Source organism: Macrosteles quadrilineatus, unplaced genomic scaffold, assembly GCF_028750875.1.
Source record: "Macrosteles quadrilineatus isolate MER2022 unplaced genomic scaffold, UCM_ALF_1.0 Scaffold_5__1_contigs__length_97177068, whole genome shotgun sequence".
NCBI lineage: Eukaryota > Metazoa > Arthropoda > Insecta > Hemiptera > Cicadellidae > Macrosteles > Macrosteles quadrilineatus.
In genome coordinates, this window is record NW_026542598.1 from 34,112,779 (window position 1) to 34,126,019 (window position 13,241).

Here is a 13,241-nt window from a genome sequence, read left to right on the forward strand (position 1 = left end):
ATAGGAAAATCGCCATTAAAATACAAATTTCAAACAAATGAAAAAAAAATCCGAGAAGATACAATGGATTGAAATGCATCGTTAAAACAAATATTTTCAGGCTGAAAAAGTAATTCAAATCCTGGTTGTTTAGTAGTTTTTGAGTTTTGTCTTTGAGGGTCTGTAGCGTTAAAACAAGTAAAAAAGTCAATTCGAATAAAAGCAAAACAGAAATATACATATACATTGAAAAATGTAGCTTTCGTAAAGAAGTCTGAACGATGGTTTATAATTAGGATAAATCATTGTTAGTTGTGTATAAAATAAATCCGATACATACAAGACTAGCTGTAACCCGCGGGCTTTGCCCCGTTTCACTTCTTAATTTTCAAGATGATCTCGTTCGCATGGCTCAATCATGTCCTGGTTGAAGTTCGTTCGCTACGCTCACTCACCTTTAGGTTGGAGCTCGTTCGCTACGCTCACTCATCTTTAGGTTGGAGCTCGTTCGCTGCGCTCACTTGCCTTCAGGTTATCTCGTTCGCTACGCTCACTCGCCTCGAGGTTGAAGTTCGTTCGCTACGCTCACTCACCTTTTGGTTACAAATTAGCTGTTGTCATAAATGTAAAAGAAATAATGGTGCTGCACCCTGTTGGTAATCCTTGTAACTTTAATGCTATTGAACATCATACAACAGAACCAACTTGTTTAATTGAAACAGCTGTTAAGATTCATTAATTCCATTTAAATATAAGTACTCATAAGATTAACATGGGAAATTCCAGAGCCACTGGGGCGGAGCCCGAGAGTCCGATCAGAATAAAAACCACTTAGTTTTCCTATTCAATGCCTAAAGAATCAGTGTACCAAATTTCAGCCTCCTAGGTAAATGGGAAGTGGGAGAATTAGTGATGAGTGAGTGAGTGAGTGAGTGAGTCAGTCAGTGAGGGCTTTGCCTTTTATATATATAGATGTTGCGTATGGAAGTACATAATCAAGCTAAACAAAGTGAGCTAACTATTATTTTTATCCCGAAGAATTTAATCCTTCCTGCTTTGTTCATAATCCTTTCGTGGGACGTTAAAGTGACCCTCGTCAAAATCCTGACCTCTGAGCTTAAGTCATCCATAACCGATAAGTAGATTTATCTTTCCAAGACAACGCAACACTTAAGTACCTATAAATACTCTTGCAAATGTGTTGATGAAATTTAGGTATGTCCGGACAATCTAAAAACTAACCCAGTTACATGGTATAATCATACTACTTGGGGTATAATAATTTAGTAAATTATTTTATTTTCATTATTTTTACAAGTGTATTCTACGAAATAGCCATAATATAACAAGTATGCGAGAAGATATCCCATATCATCAGTACTTATTTTAATTTACATAACTAAATAATCAGGTTGGTAAGATTCTGAAAAAAATGTCATTAGCTTTTTGATGGTTTGAAACTGGATAGCAACTCTTGATCTATATATAATAGCTTAGATGAAATTTTACAGTCTTGTGTACAATGAACAGTTCATGCTTCAATCAAATAATGGCTAAATAACCATCTAATCTTATTCAGTGATAAATCTAGGGCCACATTCATTTAACATTCATATTTGATTTAAAATGCGCTTCCTAGTGTGTCTAGAAGAAATCTAATCTAATTTAAATCCATAATGAGTCCCTCTTCTTGTTATGATTCACTTAACGAAAGACTCGTTCACTGAACAGTTCAGACACGAGATACGATCACCAGCTGTGAATTTAAATCAATAATGAGTAAGTGATCTATGGTATTACCTCTTTGTTTTGTTTCTTTTAACGTAAGACTCGTTCAGTGAACAGTTCAGATACGAGATACGATCACCAGCTGTGATTTTAAATCCATAATGAGTGTGTGAGTATTGCCTCTTCTTGTTATGATTCATTTAACGAAAGACTAGTTCAGTGAACAGTTCAGATACGAGATACGATCCCCAGCTGTGAATTTAAATCCATAATGAGTATGTGAGTATTGCCCACTGAGCTATAATTCTAACTGGAGGTAGCACTGAATGTCAAAGATGCGTGTCGCCAGCCGCCATGTTTGCGTGAGGTGGGTGTCCGTAAGCCATGTTATTGCTATGACAAAAAAACTCACTGCTATACAACCTAGTTATAAGAAGCCATGTTATTGCTATGGTAAGAAAACTTACTGCTATACCAACCTAACAAAATCAGCGACTCGCTTTTGACAGACTTCTGCCATGGCAGTGCTACCTCCGGTTATAATTTTAGCTCAGTGGTATTGCCTCTTCTTGTTTTGATTTACTTAACGAAAGACTCGTTCAGTCATCACTTCCGATACGAGATACGTTCACCAGCTGTGACTAGCAGACGGCAGACAGACATGTTGGCCTACCTTAGCTGGACCAGTTATGCTAATAAGATTACGTAACATTATGTACAGTAACACCTCTAGCCCCCCCCCCCAACCATCATCACACTCCCCCCCCCTCGGGTAACAGTCCAGCTGGATGAATGATTGTCCTTGTACCTTGAGATTTCAGATGAGTGATAATGCAGAACTCCATTAGATGATTTTGTGTAATTCAATTACTACTTGATGTTCAACTATATTTTATGTTTATCATGATGATTTTATGACTGTATAGCTTCACTGGGTTTTTTAGTGAATTTGACATTGGGAAGAACAACATAGTAAAGACAATTTTACAAACAACTGTGTGAAAATGTAACCTTTGCCCCGGGCTAGTATGGTCTCTTAGGTAATTGTAAAAGTATACAACACTTTTCTAACGATAATTTTAAACGATAGTCTAAAAGTTGAAACTTTCTTCGTTTGTCAACAGTTTTAGAGAAAACAAATTATATTTAATTGTGTTTAAATAATACCACTAAACAGTAGTACCTGAATGCATGTGAGAAATGTTACAATCGCCATATAACACAGATTATATAAGTTATTGCAGCGTAGCGATAAACTCGTAACACTTCGTCATTGTAACGGAAAATCAGCTGATAGACGGATGACACTCGAGTTTCGCGCCAAATCCGTGACCGCCACACAATGGCGGGAGAGCGAGGCTTTCCCGCGTAAACCGAGCGCCCGTACACTGGCGAGAAACCCGGGAAATTGCAATTTCCAAGCTCGGGAAAAGTGTGAATGAATCAGTTTATGGTGGTTTTGGGGGTTTGGTACAAAACATGGCGTATACATTTTGACTACACATCACAGACATATTCTAAATAAGGTTACAAATATTTTTTCGCGAATAAAAACCATAGCATCCATGAAATTCGTATTTAAGTACAAACGCCGTCATTTTGTTTGAACACTGTGCAGTGATATTTTAAAACAATGTGAAGCCCAAGACATTTAATTTGCACAAGTGGTACAATACAGTAATCCAAAGTCGATTACTTCAAGAGTCGACTTCAGATTACTTAAATGGAGCAAAACTGCTCAAATGATACGTGCACTTTTCGTACTTGTGAAATGAAACGTCAAAGAATAAACTTCTGAGACGCGAAGCGAATTTAAACTTCAAAAGACAGTTTTGTTCTGCTCAAGACAGGTTTGTAACGACTTAATTTAGTCTTTTACATAAAATAGCTCAACAACATTTCAACTTCGAGTTTGTTCTCGTTCCTACTTTAATCTTGTGTAAATTTATAATATGTAAAGTAAATTATCTTTCAGTAAGCTTATTGATAGCGAAAGTGTTAGAAATATTAAATTTTCAAGCTTAGTGTGGATAAAAATAAATCTCCTAACACAAATTTATAACATAGCCAACACTACTTAATGCAAATTTTCCTAACCTAAGAAAGGATTTTACAAAATAGGGTAAAATGAAAGTAATTCGCCGTTGAATACAGTGTAAACATTTTTACACTGTTAAGCCCAGGCAAAGAACGGGACTCCCTTGCTATTAGGGGTGTTAAAATGCTTGAACGTTTCACGCCCTACTTGCTCTGCAACGCTTTTAACCCTTCGCCGTTCTGGCGCCAATATGCCATTCCACATTTAATAAATCAGCCCTTGTTTTAGCAAAGAAGACATTTTCAAGCACTGTTGGTTCACTATTACGTTATAATTAGTTACACAATAGTGGTAGCAACAGAAAATTAACATGCTAGGATTCAAATTGCTGGTAATTTAATTCAAACTAGTGGCAAACATGGATTGCAAGAAAATAATTAACACAAAAATAGAAGAGGAATAAACTACGTGTGGCCTTACAGTCCAAAACCTAAACATTTTACATTGTTTCTCAACTGAATAAGTAAGACAAATGCATTAGACACACAAAAAGAGAAGTTTTCTCTTCAAGAACATTGTTTACATAATTGAATGAACTTGGTTCGAAAGGAAAGTTTCTATTTCTCTTAGCAATGAAGTTAGAATCCAATGGCATTAGGTTTCAAGTATTTTTATCTTTCTTGCTGCGATGTAAAAAGTTTTCCTGTTTGCAGCTCTCGATACATTTAAAAGATAGCGTTAGAAAATGCGGGTTTTTTATTTTAGAGATGTTTATCAATTGTTTATGAATTTTATAACATGTTATATTTTCCCCTTAAATTGTTGGCAAAAGCTTTTACCCCACGCAATAGTTAAAGCAGAATTAATATAAACAAGTATGATATTTAAAATCTTACACATTTTTACAACGACAAGTATTACAAGTGTTGCAAGTCTTTAACTTTACTAAGAAAACATTTTTTCGTAGAAAACTTCCGATTCAATATTGTACAACATTAGCACACCCTTAAGTAGGTCTTAAATATTAATTGTATAGAAACAAGAATAATATCTGGTTAGCAATACAAATACAATTTTGAATTGATTAATAGGTAAAGTCACAGATGAAATGATTTTATTAAATAAAAAAATCTCCAATACAACAATCAATCAGCTGATAGTGAATATAGAATCTAACAATGCAATGTGATTGTTATAAACATACAGCAGCTGGTTATGATCATAGTACAGTAATTGACTTTATAAAGTCAATGGTTCAGTACAGTAAAAAAGTACTAAACTGCAATAAACCGTAGCATTCGTAGCTGGCATTAGACTGCAAAGCGTAGAAGTGTCTCTATATACAAACTGACATTCCTCCACCAACAACTGGGGGCGTAGCTCAGATGGTAGAGCGCTCGCTTAGCATGTGAGAGGTACCGGGATCGATACCCGGCGCCTCCAGATACTTTTGCACCGTCAAATAAAAATAATCTTCTGTATTTTTATTTTGGAATTTTAGCAGAACATTTGGTAGTATTTCTTCACCAGAAGATGTCATGTAGGCCTACAAATATTTTAATTTATTAGTAAGCGGCGCTTATTGATTCGTCAACTCCATAAACTTTATTAAAACAAGTCTCAAGTAGCCTATATTAAATAGCTTTACTCCATTCCGTTACGAATGGGACACGAAAACTACCATTAAAAAGTGTCACGGTCAGTGTGTGTGTGTTTACGGATTTTGCAAATGACCGTAACTTAATTAATTTAACAAGGAACAAAAGTTTTTTTAAATTAATTTTAATAGTTACTTAAGTTTCCACGAAAACTGTAATTTGTTACCTCACAGAAAAATCTCTATAGTATTTTATTTAATTACTTGTTAATAACTTTTAAGTAGGCTGATGTTAACTAACCCACATTTAAGGGCGAATTTTCACAAGACTAATTTTAATAATTGCTCATTTTACTTTACATCAGAAAAATCAGAGGTTTCCTACTAAATCACTTTATCAAGCATACTATACATTTAGCTGAATAGTATTTAAATTAAAAACATCGACAAACCCCCACCGTTGCCCGTACTTTAACATTTTCCTAACTATGTGGATAATCATCAGGGATAATGTTTAATCTTTCCTACGTTGGTATTCTTTCCCAGTAGGTAAGACGTCTTGTATTGTAAATAGAGGTCACAACGGTCAACTAGACCTAAAATACAACAATGGATATTGTTATGATTCATGAGCTCTAGTGTGTGAGTATTGAATTAAAGCGCATAGGTATTAAAGCAATTGAAATACCTATTAGGAAAACTATCAAAATATTTGTCCATGTTTACGTTTTAAAGGTTTTACAAACCATTGTACTAATTTACTTAAAGCTTTTTGGCATACTTTGAAAATTTGAGGTATGGTATACCAACCTTGCTCAAATTTATGTTCAATCATTTTCATCCAAAAGAAATAAATCTGCTAAGAGAATGTTTAATGTTTCTGTAGACCTGGCGATAGATAAATCAAACCCGAAATGTATACATACTCAAATGTGGAAACGAACTGCCAGAAGTGAAGGTTCGGATCCTAGATTACATTTTAAAACGGATGTGTTCATACAATTTTGATTAAAGAACCACACTTTGCTCTCCTAAAATCTTATATATAGAAAAAATTATACTTTTTAATAGCCTCATGATGTCCTCATTTATGAAGATATCAGAATTGCTATTATTATCGACAAAATAAATAGTTTATGTCTAAGAGTGAAGTTTTCCTTCACTTATCTCCGCAACAATCCGATTAAAATAGTTTTAAGCGAGTCTAAAACCACATCTTTATTCCATGTACTGCAATTGAACAAGACTACTTTTCAATAAATAATAAATTTAAAACATAAAATATTAAAATAAAGTAATTATAAGTGTTAAATACAAGTTAGCAGTACGCTTAGATTCCTAATTACAGAATATGGCTAGACGCCAGCATGTAACTTGGCAAGTGATATATTTGCACTCATGACATTAATTTTGAATTATACCTGCTATCCCACAAACGATTTATTCCCAAGTCAAATTTGGCTGTTATAATATGTAAGGTGATTAATTGCGTTTATCAACGGAGTTATAGAAGTTGTGTAGTGGAATTTAAACCCTTGGTTTAACACCTGTAATCTAATCTAGGTATATTTTTAAACATAAATGTGATGGAAAAACTGTACTCGTAGTTAACAGTTTGACTAATGGTAATGTCTATAGTCTGTATGATGGAACCTGCCTCCTGACCGTCTACCTGGGACTAACCTGAACTGTATAAATCGACCAGTTTCCAGGTTGACCCGTTCTGGAAACAGGTTACATATACTAAATATATTTGCAATTGAATAGCGTATATCTATGACTATAAATGGTTTGTGTCAATTATAAAAAACTTAGTTATTCGCATACAAGTTTGAAAAATCACTATCATTGGTCCTCTCATTCCGTATCTGTTATCAAAAACAACCGAATGAAAATATCGACTATTCGATACATCGAATGAAACCATCTATATATTGCATTATCGATATATTGATCGATATTTTCATTCGGTTGTTTTTGACAACAGACACGGAAGTACCCCTCTCTTATTACAAAGCCACATTCATTTCTAGAATCAATGTTAGCGCATTCGACTGGTTAGGAATCGTTCACTACACGACTCACTATCTGAATCTGAAGTCACATAACTAATCCGAGCACACAAACATAAAGGAGTAAATTTTTTGGGTTTATAGTCGATGACAATGAATCCCATCGATATATCGATATATCGATGATGAATCCATGTACCAGTGATTATTATTCGTATGGTCGCCATTTCAAAGTAAAGTATTAAAGTATTAAGAATTCCACTTGGATAGCAAAAATAGCATCACAGATTAAAGAGTGAACACTTTCTAACACTTAGTCACATTTTCTTTAAGCTGTGATGCATGTAGCTCTTCATACGGTACTGAAAAAAATCCTCATCACGCCAACCAAGTTTTTCCTGGTTTTGGCCATTCTTACTTTTAAAATTATCCTATATTAAAAGCAAGCATTTCTTGAAAACTTTTTTACTCAGCTCGTGTGCATCGCAGGGAAAATCTACGCATACCGTTAGAACGATATTTCCTGTAGATGTGCAGAATCCTTTTAGAAAATAAAATTTGCTAAAAAAAGCACAAAAAATAAATTAAAAATACTAAAGGAAATTACGTGGGTCTTGCGGGTTGTCATGCTGGTGACGAAATAACAACAAAATATACACAGAAAATCAAAACAATTGGAAACATTCCAATAAAATGTTTTATTTACAGCGTGGGGTAAAAAAAGAGAAGTACTTTACATGTCTTTGGTCAAGTTTTCGACCAATGGACGAACTCTAGTACTGTAGTACTTATAAAACTCAAGTGGCGAAAAACTATGAAGATCAATAGTGTTTTGTATAAATTACCAAATCTATTTACACTTCGAAGATTCCAGTTATAATGACTCGTATTATGAATTTAAATCGAATTAATTGCTCACAAAATGCATACAAACTTCATAAGCTTCGTCTACTTACCGAAAAAAGCATACATTGACACAAACTTACGATTAAATTACATACTTTTACCACTTTTCAGTCTCGGCCTGGCTCCAAACCGTCATATTGCAGCCGTCTAATTCGTGGAGATCTCATTAATTCGTGGATATGACGCGACATTCGTCACCCGACCACTAATTTGTAGCTCTTGGTGTAAATCGTGCATTAAACGGTCTCCTGCCATCGGTTGTCCTCACCTGCTTCGTTTCAGGTTAAATTATGGGCTGATGTTTAATTGGCTTAAATACGTGGGGATGGTTGTAAATTTAATATTTTGTTACTCCTTTTGTTGATTTCTTCTATTTTCTTTCTCGTCGTATACATAGTATAGGGGAAAGTTTTGTTTCCGTCAACATTTTCAAGTTTGATTTTTCGGGGAAATAGTCATTTTATGTTTCTTTGAACCCAAAAAAGTAATTTTTCGAAGTGAGTGTGTGGTGATGTACAGAGCTACAGACACCTGTGGTCCAGTTTTGTTGGAATTTGCAATGTGATCTGTACTGATCTATGAAATCTCCAGGAGCTTTTCGATGTTTTTGAATTATTTAATAGTGATTTCCTCTTAAAACCCCATAAAATTATATAAAATCTGATTTTACAAAAACGGCTCCAACGATTTTGATTAAAATTTGGTATGTAATGGGCTTTCTAACTGTAAACAAAATGGCACAACCCCCAATGATATTATTACTGTTTGAAAGTTGTTTTCCCCATAAAATCTCTGAGTTACTCCCACAGCTTGCTTATGATAAGGGTTGTTGATAATCGAATGGGAGAAAGTATGTGTCAGATTGCAGATACAATTTAATTAATTTTTTATACACTAACACTATTACTGCGACAAAACGTGACACTTAGAACTGTTTCTTGTGCATGGTAAATTCAAGGAACGTCAAAATTGTTACAATATTGTATGAATCAGTCAATTTCCCGATTAAAAATCATAGCCAGAATTTTTACGTCTATCATGAATCTCTGTTCATCTATACTCTTAGCAATATGGGAGCGATTCTAAACGTATGAATTTATCCAGCGTTTAATTATACAACTAAGGGTATACAATTTGAATATTTGTATATTTGATTAGAACAATACTTTTTTGAACAAAAAATAATTGCTGAGGGTTTCTATTTACATTTTTTTATTAAATGTTTACAAATTTAACATCTACAAAAACTTTGAATGATTGGAATAATAAACAATACTAGTTAATGCCACTGTACACTTTTTAGTTTTCATCTGACTTAGTTACACTATACTAGCGATTCCGTAGGTTTTTAAATACGTTTTAGCTATGGTGTAGAAGAATGCGACGAGGAAATAAACATACGTTTTATGCCAGAAACCTCATTAATTCTTATAACTTGAAAAATAATGCATAAACTTGTAGCAATGAGAAACTATATGGCGTATCGTACAAAAAACATAAAAAATAACTTTTTGGGGGTGTATTTTTGTCAAATCAGTCGCTTAGAAAATGGTTTTAAGGAAATCAAGAAAAATGTAAATTTTTATATCGAACGTTTTTCAGAGTAAATGAGGATTTCACTCAAATCCAGCCGTGATTTGAAAGGACCGCTCGACGTTGATTGCAATACAATTCTTCCAACTCTAATTTTAAAGAGATTTGTTTCAGTCTGGTTTTACAAGTCTTTAGTAATCCTTGTTTTAGAGTTTTGCTGTAATTGGGTTGCTGATGAGTTTTAAAAACTAATTTAATTATTGCATGTTATTGTTGAAATTATAAAATTCCCGGTTTAGGAACAAGTCCACTTCAATTAGAAGTTCGAAGTTTCGAAAACTAGTTTGGAGCAAACTCCATTGATGGGTTTATCTGGTTATAGTATAGGCCTACATTATTTTATAACGATATACAAAATAAAATGCGTAAATGGAAAAATAATAAACTAGGAAAAAAAAACGTTGGATTTTTAATATAAAAATCGTTCGTAAAACGGATACGTTATATGAATCATGCATGCGTCCTAAGTAACTAGGTGTGTTTATGAATATTAGAACATAAACGGTAAGTATCATAAACATAAACAAATGACGTCACCGGCCCAAATCTTATACTAATAACATTAACATATGGTTAAAACATTTTTGACAATTCAAAAATAATATATGTTTACTTTCGGGCCAGTGACGAAGTTTGACCATGCGTATGATACATACCGTTTCTGTTATAATATTCGTGAGTGAGTTACCAAGAACCTAATTCTTCCACTGATTTCTAAGGGAAATCGCTTAGTTCTTAGCTATTTTAATGGGGTGAAATAAAAGTTCTTTTGACTTATGTAACACTCGTTTCTTTTTACATACATACGCTTTGCTGTTTTCTACATAGTGTGTAGGTTATTTCAGTAACGTGTAGATATGTTTTAAGATTTGACGAAGGTGTTTTCAATCTTGGATTTTAAAAAAAGTTCACTTTTCACAATTGTAATAGCTTTTCCAATACAATGTATTATTATTCAATGTTGGAATAAAGAACTTAAGACCTATCAAGACTATATGAGAAAAGAAACTGTAGAATCCATAGATCATTCTAATAATATCTCTTTAAAGAGGATACAAACGCAATTCTCGTTTTTGCACAACCTTTTTGAAGCTAGGCTACAGCCTGGAACCTTTTTACACATTACTTCAGGCTAGGAAAGTCACTGCATTATCACATAGGTTTTTGGTGATCGGTTGGGTTTAAACCCGAGGCCACGTGGACAGAAGCTCGCCCTACTAACTAGACTAGCCAGCTACAAATGATTCGTTATTACAAAGGTCTATTTTCTAAAACACCCCATTACGTTAAATACAAAAATTAGTGACTTCGGTTGAAATTCCTTAAGCACATTTCTTGATCCCATCAACTTTCTTCTCTAGGAGTTTTAGATTAGAGCGGATAATTTCCGTTCGGAAGATCTTCTTCTACAAACCTCAAGTAATCCATAGAGGAAATTTGCATAGTTAATTTCAAGAACCTTCTTTCAAACAGCGTCTATATTCAATTAAAATACTAATTTCGCCGCTTTAATCCTTTCGCATCACTTCTTGCTTTGAAGTGGATCTGCTTCGCCTCGGAGAGGAATTATTCGAATCTAGCTTTACTCGGAGGTAAGTTAAATTAATTCTGTTACAATGTAAGTGTGTTTAATACAAGTACAAATTAAAGAAACAATTTTAGTTAGGTATAAGATAAATTACAATTAATTATTACACCCACTGAAAACCTGCAGGCTAAGCGAATTTCCATTTGTTACTAAAATATCTCCAAGAAAATATCAGGTTTATTCAATAATTAATTAACATTGGTTTAACAAGTAGGTACTTAAGTTTGCTGCCACGGGGGAAAGGTAATGAAATGTTACTTTTGAAATGGTAATAAGTATGAAATAATACATTTTTCAAATAAGATCAAAATATGTTCAAAATTAAATAAGCAAACTACATCAAAAACTTATTTCCCCCTCAGAATATCATAAGAATTTTATCATTATAGTTTTATAGAACTTTCTCCTTAACCACGATCAGTGCAAAAACAACGATTTAATATACTGTACAAAAAACTTCGTTTTCAAGATTTACAAAATTGTTTGAAAAAAATGGGAAATGTTATGTTTTAAGACCGCGTTCTCAAAGTCAGAGCATTCCGTTTTAGGATCTAATTTATATTTGAACGAATTGTGTTTTTGGCCTCTAGGAACCTGAGAGAACAATTAATTATTGGCCTCCGATTAATCGTTTTCCGTCTTGTTACACAACAAATTTCCCATTGATAACTATGTAAATGGAGTTTTATGGGTAAAAAATTGGGGTTTCTATTTTTTTTACCCAGAAAAACAAAGAATTTCCCGTTTCCCTCCAAACCATTTTAAAACAAATAAATTAGTATTTTTATGAGTTATTGCACGGTTATTAGTTGCAGAGAACATCTAAAAAGTTGTAAATCTAAAATCCCATTCTATTTTTATGGAGAATAAGTAAACTGTAGCAGTAAGCTTAATTAGGTATATATTTTGGTAAAACGTGGCGTATTTACCGATTTTATACTAAGCCATTGACGTTTCACTATGTAACCCACTTTACCCTCTCTGTAGCAGCAAACCTAAGTACTGGTTAATCTTAATTTGAAATAGGGAATAAATCTGTAATGTTTAAGGAAATATTCAATGAAAAATCCAATCCGACAAATGAAAATACGCAAGTTTGCTGCGAAGGTGGTACTTAACTCCAAAACATTGAACATATGTCAAAAAAATTAGTGATTATTGTTTTACAAACATTATTAACATTAAAAACTTACAAAACAACATTTTGAATGACGATGGTGAAATTGAGTTTGTAAAACCAGCGCTTCCATTTACACAAAGAAGTCAAGGAGTCGACTACAAATTAAATTTGCCGCGCTCTACTGACTACAAGTTGACTATAGATAAAAACTGCTTTTTGTTTGAACGAAAGTGATTTTGCGCTCGACCAAGCAAGTCATTGTTGTCACCTTTCTATTGTTTGTGGAAACAACGATTAGCAAAACAATAACAGTTATTGGCACCTGACTTTAGAGTTCTTGTTCATTCCTGCGCTTTTGGTGGAAATAAAATAAAAACTAATACTGTAGTTGAAGTAAAGTATTATTGTATATAAATTAGTAATAATTATTCTCCTTTAGTAATATTTTACCAAATTCACGCTATATGAATGTTAATTAAAAATACATGGAAAATCTAGCATATATAAAGCCTTATCAGTTAGGTCATTATTTCAATAAAAAATATCACATGACACTTTATACGTTTTCCCGTTGAGAAAGTCTGTTCAAGCCTGACATTCCCCTTTTTTTATTTTTAGATCCTACTACATAAATTTGTGGTGATTGCGGGATTCGAACCAATGAACTTGTCAAACACATT

General features: G+C 33.4%; 1 protein-coding gene and 1 non-coding gene across 3 annotated transcripts in view; one reads left to right on the forward strand and one right to left on the reverse strand.

Annotated features, from left to right (window-relative positions):
- The window catches only part of LOC128994134 (carboxyl-terminal PDZ ligand of neuronal nitric oxide synthase protein-like), a 322,594-nt gene that overhangs the window by 168,648 nt on the left and 140,705 nt on the right, over positions 1–13,241 (reverse strand). The window lies entirely within an intron of this gene.
- Trnaa-agc (transfer RNA alanine (anticodon AGC)) lies at positions 5,116–5,188 on the forward strand. Its single transcript has one exon. It is a non-coding gene; the product is annotated as a tRNA-Ala (tRNA).